This window comes from Strongylocentrotus purpuratus, unplaced genomic scaffold (genome assembly GCF_000002235.5).
Source record: "Strongylocentrotus purpuratus isolate Spur 01 unplaced genomic scaffold, Spur_5.0 spur5_scaffold_16, whole genome shotgun sequence".
In the NCBI taxonomy this organism is placed as follows: Eukaryota; Metazoa; Echinodermata; class Echinoidea; order Camarodonta; family Strongylocentrotidae; genus Strongylocentrotus; species Strongylocentrotus purpuratus.
In genome coordinates this window covers 32,679,514-32,693,217 of record NW_022145601.1, presented here as the reverse complement: position 1 = coordinate 32,693,217, position 13,704 = coordinate 32,679,514, and positions in this window count along the sequence as shown.

Here is a 13,704-nt window from a genome sequence, read left to right as displayed (position 1 = left end):
TCTAGTGTATCTGGATGACGAAATAGCAATATACCATTACCATAGTAAACAAATATTATACTTTTACTCGCTCCCCTCGTTCGCTTTAAACAAAATAGAAACAGGATGGTTGATGTTCTAGCAAGATGACTCAGCCCACTTGCGAAAAGAAAAATGTGCATTCCTATAGGATAAACCATAAGTTTGCATATGCATGAAATTATCATTGGGGTGATTTAAAAGGTGGCTGAGAAAGGTTTTCAACATGATTTCTCCTCTGTTGTGATATCTTACTTTTACTTTGATCTTACCTTTTACGAAAAGAAAAATGCGCATTCCTATAGGATGAACCAAAGGTTTGCATATGCATGAAATTATTATTGGGGTGAGTTAAAAGGTTGCTGAAAAAGTTTACTTTTTTCTTACCTGTACACTGCGAAGGAATTGCAGCTTCTAAATGATGGCAATTAAGCTCCCACGCAGCTATTCACTATGAATGTATACAGTATGGCAGATAGTAACCTACAGCAAGCGCAGTTCTGCAAACACGACTGAACTGTTCTCGAATCAGGTGGCGAGGTGAGTGATGTCTATGTGGCAATGTTTTGCTTAGAAATATGATTTGCACGCATGGTGCACAAGATCAAAACATGTTAGTTCATGTATTGCGGCGTCCAAACAGAGGAAACCTATCGAATAAGATCACTTATTTTCGTTTTCAAGTCACAAAGAGGAAGTATTTGAAAAAAGGAAAAGAAATACAATTATTTGATATGGGTTTTCCCAACCTCATGTAAACTATAGAATTTACACTGCTAGAGTAAAAAAACGCATTGCAAAAATCCTCTTTTTTTGCCTCAAATCGTTATCCAAATTATCGTCAAACCAATAAATTGTAATAGCTGTTTATGGGAAGTTTAATTCCCTTTCATATGACATATCACACACACATGGTAAAATTATTTTATCATCACGTTTGTATTTTAAAACATAGTGACGTTTCCTCAGTCATGGGCTGTCATTCAATTGGGGATAGTGAGCATTAATTTGTATTTTATTTTTGCCCTCGAAAATTGATAAATCGCACCCCCCCCCCCCCCCCCCCCCCTTGAGCACCAGGGGAGGGGCCCAGTCTCCAAATTTAGGTAAATTTAACCTGTTTTAACCTGTTTTTTCCCAGGGGAGAAGGCCCGGGTCCCCCCCCCCCCACCCTCCTGGTGTCACGTTGGAAAACGCAAACAGCGGTTTTATCAAAATATCCTTTTTCTTTCATTAAACTAGGAACTAAATAAAGCGAATTATAGCGTGTACTTGTGGAGAGAGAGAGAGAGCGAATGTGCCATCGGTGGATGTAATTAGCATTGAATGGGTGGTTACGGGTTACTGTTTGAAAGGAAAGTGGAATGGTATTACACCTGTTATAGACAGGAAGTATATCCTCCTTGACATAATGTACTGGAGTAACAGTGGCTAGGGGCCACACCCAATGAAGTTGTCTTGGTGTACGGAGGTCTTGGTGTAAGTAGCAGCTTGCTTGAGCAATATAGCTAGTTGCTTGTCCACACATTGAAGATTACAAGTTGAGAAAGATGTGACTTTTTACTTTATAAGTTTTGCTACATGAGAATTTGCAGCTTTAAGTAGAACCAATACTTTTCCATCGGTAATGATCACGATATTGTATTCTTTTACTTCATTGATAATTGTATCATTTTGTACTCTAATGAAGGGTGATTTTATTCAACATGACAAATTGAAGTACGACAAAGGTATAACATGTTGTTTCACCTTTTGTTATCAATTATATTTTGGCAAAGAACTTAATGATTAAAGAAGAGGAAAATTATTACAATTTGTATTGATGCATGTTTCACCTATAAGAAGAATCTATAGTAGAGAAATGTTTGTGCCTGAACTCTTTACATTTTAGATGCCACAGGGGCTTGGGAGACAAGCTGAGATTTTTACGAGAGTTGATGTGAGACGGGACATTTGGACACGTGGCCGACAGATCACCAAGAACATGGCGTCTCCAGAAGAGAACACAAAATGAACATTATGTTGAGCGGTAATGGTGCCGAGCATGTTGACAGACTATTATGGAACTTGTTGAGATAAATAGTTCGATGAACTTGAAAGTCATAGCTGAAGAGACAGGTGGGTACGCAAGGAGGAGGAGGGGGGGGGGAGGGTTACACCCCCTCCTTCAGTTTTTGTTACGTGTATGTTTTTGGGTACCCCCCCCCCCTTTTTTTTAAGTTTTGATTTTTTTTTTTTAAAGTTCCCAATGGATGACCTAAAACAGATGACCTTACACCCCCCCCCCCTACCCAACGGAACGGAATGTCGATCGGTCAAATTTTCAAAGAACTTACCCCCCCCCCCCCCCCCCCGCTTATTCAGCGACTGGCTGAGTCGTTGCGAAATTTGTGGGACCACCCCCCCCCCCCCCCTTGAAAAAATCCTGCGTACGCGACTGTGAAGAGATGTCAAAGGCTTAGCAGAGCCATATGGACTATTTCGAGTTTGAGTGTGTATTGTCGATGCATGCATTGGATAGAGACGAAAATTATACACTAACATGTATGGGAGATAGAGCGTAGACTAAGGGAGAAACGATGCTCACATAGTAGTCAAGGGAAGTTAGCGGACAATACAGGTCTGGAGTTGACTATTCACGTGACAAAAATTCAGTTGTTGATTGTCTTGAGAAGAGAACAAGGTTGTTTGAAGGTATAATTTGTAAAGTTGATAACTAAATAAACGACAATACTGGTCTGTGTATCGATGTTAAGGTAAAGTTTCTCAACTGAGAACGAGAAGTGTATAAGATAATTGATTAAGCTATACATATGTGTTAAACATTTAGACATTTCATGTCTGTTTATATAGAACATTATTGGTCTAGACTTCATGTATAACAAATTATAGAAAGATTTGATACATGTTACAAAGATGTTGATAATTTATATTTGATTGTCAAGTTTGATTTTATTTTGCTGGGACCGAGTGTTTTGGAAAGATATTGTAAGAGGATATTTATTTCGTTCGTACCATTCTCCTTTTTTTGTCGGAGACTGGTACTCTTCTTTGCTTTACAATAAAGCTTGATTATAATTACGAGTATCGTAAATGGCATGTGTTAAGGTTTCTTTATTTTGAGTGGACCATGTGACATTTTGGTGTCAGAAGTGGGATAGAGCACGCAATTTAAAATAACATAGAAAATCAATAAGCAAAAAAAAAATGGTTCGAGGAAAAGAATTGAAATTATTGAAAAAATTTGTGTTAGCTTTGGTAGTAATTTGAAACTTTGGATGCAAATTGTAGATTTCACACAGTGAACATGGAGTTGGGAAAACTTATTGAAGCAGGTGAAAAGTTTGGATTGGGCGGTGATGAGTTAAAATTGTTTTTGAAATCTGAGCAGAATATAGCAAGAGATGAGAGAGTTGAGCAGCTAAAATTGAAGAAAAGTGAAAAAGAGTTAGCCGAAATACAGCTGGAGATCGAGCGGGAAAAGCGCGCATCTCGCGAGCATAATGGCGGCGAAGCTAGTTTTGCAGAGAATGTAAGCGCTAAAGCAAGAGCGCCAAAATTGCCTCTCTTCAACCAAGAGAGGGAAGATATTGATGCATATTTACAAAGATATGAACGATATGCCAAGATTCAGAAATGACCAGATACTGAATGGGCCATAAACTTGAGTGCTTTGCTTATAGTTACAAGTAGTGCATTGAAGGTATATGCCCAGTTGTCTATTTATCAGATGGGAATAACTTCCAGATATTGAAAAATGCCCTTCTAAAAAGGTTTCATTTAACAGGGGATAGTTTTAGATCTAAGTTTGTTACAGGAAAACACAAGGCCGGAGAAACTGGGCACCAATACGCCACCCGCATGGAGGATTACCTAGACAGATGGATTGAACTTGCAGGCATCGAGAAGACGTTCGAGGAGTAAAGGATTTCATTATTCGAGGGCAATATATCGAAGGCTGTCATCGGGAACTTGTTATATTCCTCAAGGAACGACAACCGACCTCTATGAAACAGACAACGATACTGGTAGACCAATACTTAGACGCAAGAGGGGGATACTTCAAGACATCTCAGTCCCTCAGAGACACAACCCAACACAAACTGGAGCCACAAAGAGAAGTGATGGCAAGCATCCCTTCCAACATAAAATACCTCCTGGTAATCCTTATCACAAGACTTGTTTCAACTGTCACCAAACAGGTCATCACGCTAGAAATTGTCCATCGCCTTCGGTTCCCAAGCCAAGGTCGTGTTACCTCTGCCACAAATCTGGTCACTATGCAAACAATTGCCCATACAACGCTGCCAAAACAGCAGGACTGATGACAACAGATGATACTGATGGTACAGATGTTACAGTACCGCACGAACAAGATTGGTTCCCTCATGATTCTGAGGTAGGTTTGAACAGATCACGTCAATACTCCCATACCCAGATTAATGTAGAAGCCCCTTACATAAATAAATATTCACTTCCAATGCTCAGCTCAGTTTGTAGCAATACTAACTTTGAAGGCTTAAAACGGATGCCAGTTTTGAAAGGCTTTGTAGGAAAACAGGAAGTTTCTGTCCTCAGAGATAGTAGTCGTCAAGCAATGGCTTGTCAACGGGTAGAGAAGTCACATGTATACTCATTGATCGTAGCTTGAGAAGAGCACCCATCGCTATTGTAGAGGTTGACACTCTAGCTTACTTCACAGGCAAGGTTGAAGCAATATGTATGCCTAACCCTTTATATGGTCTTATTTTGGGAAACATTACAGGTGTCCGAGCTGCAGACAATCCAGACCGATCATGGTCATCCCACATCCATCCAGTATGTGCCGCGGAGACAAGAGCTCAACGAAGAGATCGAGAGAAGCCATATCGCCCATTAAAGACCCCCAAGCCCTTGGAGAACATCGTCAACCCAGAGAAATTAAGGGGAACACAACAGGAAGACAAACTCTTGGCCGTGCAAGGGAACTAGCAGAAATTCGAAAGGAGAAGATAAGTCGCAATGATGGCAAATCTTCTTTCTATTATCAAAATGAAATATTGTACCGCAGATTGCAATCACCAAAGGTTGAAGCAAATCACCTATTTACTCAAATTGTGGTACCTAAACCATATCGTAGACAAGTCATGAAAATTGCACACGAGTCCCTAATAGGTTGACATCAAGGTGTTAAGAAGACCTTAAAAAGGGTACTTAGCAAATTCTTTTGGCCTGGTATCACTGCAGATGTGACTCGATATTGTCGATCATGTGATGTGTGTCAAAGAACTATTTTAAAGGGTAGTGAAACGAAAGTACCTCTTGGAAAGATGCCTTTTATTGAAATACCTTTTGAGCGAATTGCGGTTGATATTGTTGGTCCAATTTACCCAATGACCGAACCAAAGAATCGCTACATTCTCGTGATTGACTATGCCACCAGATACCCAGAGGCTATACCACTTCCATACATTGAAGCAGAACGAGTCGCCGAGGCCCTGATCAGTATCTTTACCCGAGTAGGAATCCCGAAGGAGATGCTAACATACCAAGGGTCCCAATTCACATCTGGTATCATGAAACAGGTAAGTAAGCTCCTATATATCAAACAGTTCACAACCTCTCCATACCACTCTGCAGCAAACGGTCTGGTCAAAAGGTTTAACGGTACACTGAAACAGATGTTAAAGAGAATTTGTGCCGAAACCCCGAAAGACTGGGACCGTTATATCGAACCCCTTCTTTTTGCAGTCCGAGAAGCTCCGCAAGAGAGTATGGGGTTTTCCCTTTCGAGCTTCTATATGGCAGGAAGGTTTGGGGCCCCATGATGATTCTTCGTGAATTGTGGACAGGCGAAACTGAAACATCAGAAACGAAAACCACTTACCAATATGTTCTTGATCTAAACAAAAAACAGGTTAGATGAGACATCTCACAACGCCCACACTGAACTCCAGAAGTCGGCAACCAGATATGAGAAGTACTACAATCGTAATGCGAAGCACCGAGAGTTTGAGGTAGGAGACAAAGTGCTTCTTCTTCTTCCTACAGATAGGAATAAACTTCTTCTACAATGGAAAGGCCCGTATCCTGTAGTTGAGAAAGTGAGTCGCACTGACTATCGCACTGACCTCAATGTAAAACCAAAGATATTTCACATAAATCTACTTAAGAAATATCACTCCCGAGAGAGAGTACAGTTACCCATATCAGACAGCACAGTTGAGGCTAGCACTGCAGTGATCGAGGAAGAGGACACATCAGATGATGGTAGGCTGGACGATCACATGACTAACACTTCCCTCCTCCAACCTTATCCTATAGTTGCTAGTGAATTTGTCGATGATGTCAAGATTAATGAAAATCTATCTTCTCCCCAAGATATACAGGTCCAAACGATCCTGAATGAATTTCAGGACATACTTACATATATTCAAGGCCGCACAACTCTTGGAGAACACAACATTGAGTTAAATCAAAAGGAACTCCCAAAAGGAAAACCTTACCCAATTCCGCATGCACTCAGAAACACATTCAGAGAAGAGGTATAAACAATGCTATTACTTGATGTCATTTAACCATCCCACAGCCCGTTTGCATCGCCTATTGTTATTGTTAAGAAACCAGATGGTAGTAACCGTTTCTGCGTTGATTTCCGCATGTTGAATAAGATCACGACTTTTGATGCTGAACCGATCCCCGATCAAGACGAAATCTTCACTAAAATCGGTAAGAGTAAGTATTTCTCTAAAGTCGACCTAAGTAAAGGTTATTGGCAAGTCCCAATGTCACCTAAATCCAAAGAACTAACTGCTTTCATTTTCCCCAATGGTTTGTTTCAATTTAAAGTAATGCCTTTTGGATTGGTTAATGCTGCAGCGTATTTTAGTCGCATCATATGAGAAGACTCCTTGATGGATTGGATGGGGCACTCAATTACATAGATGACATCCTCATCTTTTCGACTACCTGGGAACAACATCTCAAGACCCTAAATGAGCTCTTTGTGAGACTCCGAGCTGCAAACTTGACTGCCCGACCGAGCAAGTGTTATATTGGTCATAATAGCGTTGAATTCCTAGGTCATGTGGTCGGCCAAGGCGAAGTAGCGAATCGTCCCGAGAAGGTTAAAGCTATTCAAGAGATAACCCAACCTAAGACTAAGAAGCAGTTGAGGTCTTTTCTGGGAACGACGAAGTACTATCGTAAATTCGTCCCCAATTACGCTGCCATTGATGTGCCACTCACTGACACAACTAAGAAAAACGAACCAAATGTCATTCTGTGGGAGGCAAGCCAAGAGAATGCTTTTAAGACATTGAAAGCAATACTTGCCACCCCCCCCCCCCCCTATTCTTCGTCTCCCCGATCTGAGTAACAACTTCATCCTCCGAACTGATGCCTCCGACATTGGGTTAGGAGCAGTTCTCCTACAAAAACATGAAGACGAAAAGTTCCCCGTCGCTTACTCAAGTAAGAAATTGCTTAAAAGGGAGAAGGCATATTCAGTCATAGAACGTGAATGTCTAGCAATAGCATGGGCCATCAAGAAATTCGAGCCCTACCTGTATGGCAGAGAATTAATCCATGAAACGGATCATCATCCACTAGCTTATATACAAAGCGCAAAAGTGACTAATGGTAGAATTATGCGTTGGGCGTTAGCATTGCAACCGTATTGTTTCCGCATTGAAACAATAAAGGGCGCTAAAAATGTAGGTGCTGACTTTTTTAGCCGATGTCCATCAGAATATTAGTTACGAAAGACTCCGAAATATTGAGAGCACGGAGAGAAGACGTATTTATATTGTGTTTTGTCTTTTGGGGTATGTAATGTGTTAAGAAGAAGAATAAAAAAAAGGGAAAATCTAACTTTTCGTACAGTACATGTGGTAGATTAATTAAATCAAGTTAAAGAAAAAGGATTAATTTGGTAAAAACTTTGCCTTTTCTTAAAAGGGGAGTTATAAGTCACGTTGGAAAACGCAATCAGCGGTTTTATCAAGACATCCTTTTTCTTTCATTAAACTAGGAACTATTATATAAAGCGAATTATAGCGTGTACTTGTGACAGAGAGAGAGGGAGGAAGACAGAGAGGGGGAGAAGAGAGAGGGATAGAGGGAGAGAGAGAGAGAGAGAGCGAGAGTGAATGTGCCATCGTTGGATGTAATAAGTATAGAAATTATACAGTGTCCCGCGAAGCATTGAATGTGTTGTCACAGTGTTCTCCTGTGTTGTCTGAAAAGGTTGAGACTACCATTGAAAGGAAAGTGGAATGGCATTTCGTAGGGGAAAAAATACATCTCACCGACTTCAAACTTTTGCATTGATATAGTACACGAGGATCGAGCAAGAATACCGACACAGCGGACCCGACACAGCAACATTATTCACTCGTGTCTTTCTTGCTTCCTCGACGAGACGACTTCACCCAACAACCCCCCTCTCTCTACCGACACAGCGGACCCGACACAGCAACATTATTCACTCGTGTCTTTCTTGCTTCCTCGACGAGACGACTTCACCCAACAACCCCCCTCTCTCTCTTTTACTCCCACTCCTCCTCTCTCGGGCACGATCACCTCCCCTCTCTCTCCTCTCTTTCATCTCCCGTTTCTTTTGTTTCCCTTTTTCTTTCTTTTCCTTTCTTTCCTCTCTCCAGGCGCGTAGCCAGGGGTGGGGCGGTGGGGGCGGTCGCCCGCCCAAAAAAAAACGCCGGACCAAAAAAAAAAGAGAGAGAAAGAGAAGAAAAAATGTAAGAGGACGTAGGAAGAAAAAGGGAAAGGTGTCGAGAACGAAACAAAGAATCGTCTTCTTTCTCTTTAATGAAACGTCAAAGCTTCCGCGCTTCGAAAGAGGGGGACTGAATACAGATAAGGATTGAGGGTTAGGAAAGGTACAACGAATCGTCTTTGTGGAGTGCAGGATGACGTTCTGCTTGAAGCCGATGCTTGTGACGTCACAGGCGTCGCTTTGTAGAAAGTGTATGGATTAGGCCGCTTGAGGGCGTACCGGATTTTGTGTGTTACTGATTTTCCACGTCATGGGATAGTTGCCTCCCAGAGTTGCCTAAGTTTTCGTTTAATTTTGTGATACAAGCCCAATGATGTAAGTAGAAATGAATATGTTATCTTGAAGTTTATGAGTTATATTGTCTTTACAGCTAGATAGCTTAATGAAATATGATGTTTATGACACTAATTTGAGATGATGAAATATGACATGAATGAGTCGTTCAAGTGAAAGATTGTACACGTGTATGTAGGTTACGTAATTGTCGTGCACGGTAGTGCGTGTTACATGTACGTAGTAGTAACATGAATGATATGACCTTGAAGAATGACAAAGTCACCGTCGGTGCGTCATTAATTGTTGCATGTATTTACCTATGTCAGATATATAATGAAAAAGGCACTGTTTGTTTTCCTTTGTTATGATAACAGATAGTTATTAAGATTTGATACATGATATGTTATTTTCATGTCAGTTTATGCAAGTTGACTTATTATTGTTTATCCTTTTATTAAATTGCAGATTGAACCTTGCCTGCTACAGTGTGTATATAACCAAATTACAACGGTGCATGGTGTCATTACTATGGGTCTAGGGCAACTGGGTTGGTTCGCCAAATCGTACACCACAGTCTTCTTTGTCTAATAATACGTCAAAGCTTCCGCGCTTCGCGCTTTGCATGCTCATTACCGCCCCCCCCCCTCAGAAAATGAAATCCTGTCTACGCGCTTGCCTCTCTCCTCCCTCTTTTTTCTTTTTCTCTTTCTTTCTCCTCTTTTCCTTTCCTTTCTTTTCCTTTCTTTCCTTTCTCTTCCTTCCTTTCTTTCCTTTCTTTTCCTTCCTTTCTTTTCTTTTCTTTTTCTGTTTTTCTTTTCTTTCCCTTTCACTCTCTTTTTTTCCCTCCCCCTTTTCTCTTTTTTCCCGACGGCAGCGCAATTTTACCGACCATGTCCTGACAGGTGTGGAGGGGGGTGTCGTACCCCCACAACCCCCCCCCCCCCTTTAGAGACGCCCCTGGTTACAACGAGGGGGGATAAATAAAAGTAACAACATTCTGATATTACTTTATGATCAACAAGAGAGTATAAATTGACGGGTTCTCATGCCAAATTTCGAGCGGCCCGTGATAAACCCCCCTGAAATCCCGACGGCCAGTCTGCCTCTGATATCATCCATGCACAATACATGTTTCCAACTGCAAGAGTGATTATCATGACTTTGCATGATTGTGCAGTATTAACGGAGGGTGGACATTCATAATTACACACGGGTGTAAGTGAAATTCTAATTTATTCATCGAGTGACAGGCGCGTACGCAGGATTTTTTTCGAAGGGGGGGGGGGGGGTTATAATTTGAAAATAAATCACGCCGGAAATATCGCAAAGACTCAGCCAGCCGCTGAATAAGCGGGGGAGGGGGAGGCAAGGGTTGGAGACAGCACATTTTTCGTTGGGGGGGGGGGGTCCCAAAATTTGGCCGATGGATATTTCGTTTCGGTGGGGGGGGGGGGGTTAACCCCTCCCCCACCCCTGCGTACGCGCCTGGTCAGGACTATCCTCTAGACTTTCAAATCTTGGACAATTTCAAGGAGAAGAAACCAAAAGTCTTTTTACTCCTAGACTTTACCACTTCTGGACTACTAGCTCCAAAATCATACATCCTATATTCCTAATAGAAACCTATCTGGGCCTAAAACTGAGAGGTAGTTTAACCTGGGGTACTTCTTCCGGATACTTGCTTAGGAGTTTATTGACAGCAGGGCGTTCGGGGGAGTTTTGCAAAAGGGGCTATTTTCCACAAATGGGTATTTTAAAACGAAAATGTTGTCATTATGTAGTATGCAGGGCTGAAGTTATCACACCCCCCCCCCCCAGTATATGTCGGTATTCCTCTCCTTCCTCTACAATAAATGTCCTAATACGTTTGTTTTCGGTGTCTGCATGGAAACGTGATAAAATAAAGATAGGCCTACTTCATGATTCAAAGTCAGTCATGCATAAATACCTCATCCCAGTGTATATACCTTAATATGAACCAGACGCGTACGCAGGGTTCAACCCCCCCCCCCCTTTGTTTTTTAATATAAAAAAATAATAATAAAAAAAAAAAATTTAAATGTGATAATGGGTGACCCCAAAAATGTGACCTTCTCCCCCAAAACAAATTTTGGGACAAACAAAAAATGTGGTCTCCCCCCCCCCCCCGATTATTCAGCGGCTGGCTGAGTCGTTGTGAAATGTCGGGACCAAACAAAATATGTTCTCTTACCCTCCCCCCCCCCCCTGCTTATTCAGCGGCTGGCTGAGTCGATGCGAAATTTTCGGCGTGATTTTTAAATTTTAACCCCCCCCCCCTCGAAAAAATCATGCGTACGCGCCTGATATGAACTGCATACAAATTGTAATAATCCGCCATTTTAAATTGGGGTATGTTTTGTAATTGATTTTTAGAGTAAAGCTATAATGCTATGAGCTTTGAAAAAAAAATGCAGTTTATATACGTTTTTAAATTGCAATTAAATATTAATATGAAATAGTTGATTCAATATGATTAATAAAAACAATGTGAATACCAACTTTCCATTCCGCCATTTACTTTATTACTAAGTTTGCCTTTTATACATTTCTTGTTGCTCGTGATAATACAAATGATAGTTCCAGTAATGTTCAGATTTGTCATGCTTTGTATCAGCAGTATCAGACATTTACTAGCAATTCGTCATTGAAACGAAGTACAATACAGGGTGTACCTGAAAATAGAAATCCAAGCTTAGATTCGTAAAAACTCAATTCTTCTACTACTAAAAAAAAAACAATAATTTATACATCACCCGAAAGCTCATTTTCCTTTCTATTGTATGACAACTAGAATGTGATCATTAAATCACATATTTTTGTTCTTTTTTTCTGCTTTTTTTTCTGCATTTTTTCAAAATAAAATATAACTGAATAACAAAGAACATATAAATGTAAGGTATAATACAATATAAACAAACAGTAATTTCTTCATGTCAAAATATTTTTTAACATAATATATGTACATTCAATAACGAAACTTATTTTTTCCATAACATATTATCATAAATTTAAAGTATTATCCGTACTATTCTGTCGGGAAAGTGCAGGAGACCGCAATCATAAGCAAAGCTTGACAAGGATGGCGGCCTCAAAAAAAAAAAAAAAAAAAAAATCTTAAGGTAAAACTTAAAACGGAAAAGTGTTTAAACGATCTTTGTGTATGAATTGTGCAAGTGTATATATATATATGACTGATTAAAAACAGCCTGAAGTGGCACTGACAAGAAAACTAAACGAATCAATGATAGTCGTTTTGAAAGACAAATGATTTGGGAATATTAATTATCAAAACTCATCTTGTAAGTCCTGATATTCTTATCTTCCATTTTAATCATTTTAAGGATAGCCTAAATACCTTTCTTTTACACACTTACTTCAAAAAGTATTTCTTATGTGATTATTAATTTTGTTATATGTAAATTTTTCTGCATACATTTGTACCTATATATTTTTGTTTTACATTATTTCTATACGTACATTCCTGTCATGAATATTACAAAAGATTTATACATTCGTGTAAGTTAATCATGTATAGGGTTTAGAGACAATAAACCTTTAATATGCGCTGTATGAAGGTGAATTATATATTCATGTATTAGCTGTTCTGTTATGAGCACATTAACCAAAAGTAATTGAGGAATATTTAGCAATTTAACGATATACTTGGGTCTCCTTTTTCAGGGACACCATGAACAAATAAATATGCTTGAACAAAATTGGTAACGAATACAATCAAAATAATCTAGAATAAATACATTTTTCCGAGTAAAATATGGTGATATCAATTTCGACAAAGATACTTTAAATCAAAAGGCACAAAAAACTATATAGGCACTTTGTTCATTCAACAACTAGGTAAATTCAAGAATTGCAAGTATTTGTCATTACTTGAAAAAGCAAAAAGAACAAAATTGTATATTTTGTATCTCCTACGGTTTTTTCATAAGTTTTCCTCACTGCTCTATTTTTCGTCAACCGACGCAGGATATATACGTATATATACGTTTATAGATGTTTATATAATTCTTCATGAGATTTGCCAATTCCATTGACACAACTGGATTCGCAACGGAGCTAAATTTTTCAATCTTCGCAACAACAACAAAATCAAAAAATAGGACACCAATGGGGAACCATCATTGTCTTATTTCCTTTCGCATTATAAATATTTACATATATATCATGTCATGACTAAAAATTACTAAACTGAATTGTAAAAAAAATCATCGTTTCATCATCATCATTATAGTTTTTTCAAAAAATGGAATGACCGGTTCACTGGGCAATACACCACAAAGTATCATTTCAAAACATCTTCTGATCATGAATACTTTGATAAGGATAATATGTTTTGTACAGACATAATTTCTGCATTAAAACATAACAAAGATGATAACAAAAAACAATCACCTGCTTGCCTGAATATAATGTTGACGGACTTTTGTAAATTGTAAATTGCTTGGGGAAGGGGGATGGGCCGGGTTCAATGTGGTCTAGTTGTTAAGGCATTGGCGTTCTCAGCAAGTAAACCGGTTCGATTCAAGGCAGAACAGAAATTAAACCTTTGCAAACAAATTTTTTAAAAGGAAAGCAATAGGGTCCTTGGATTTTAGCTA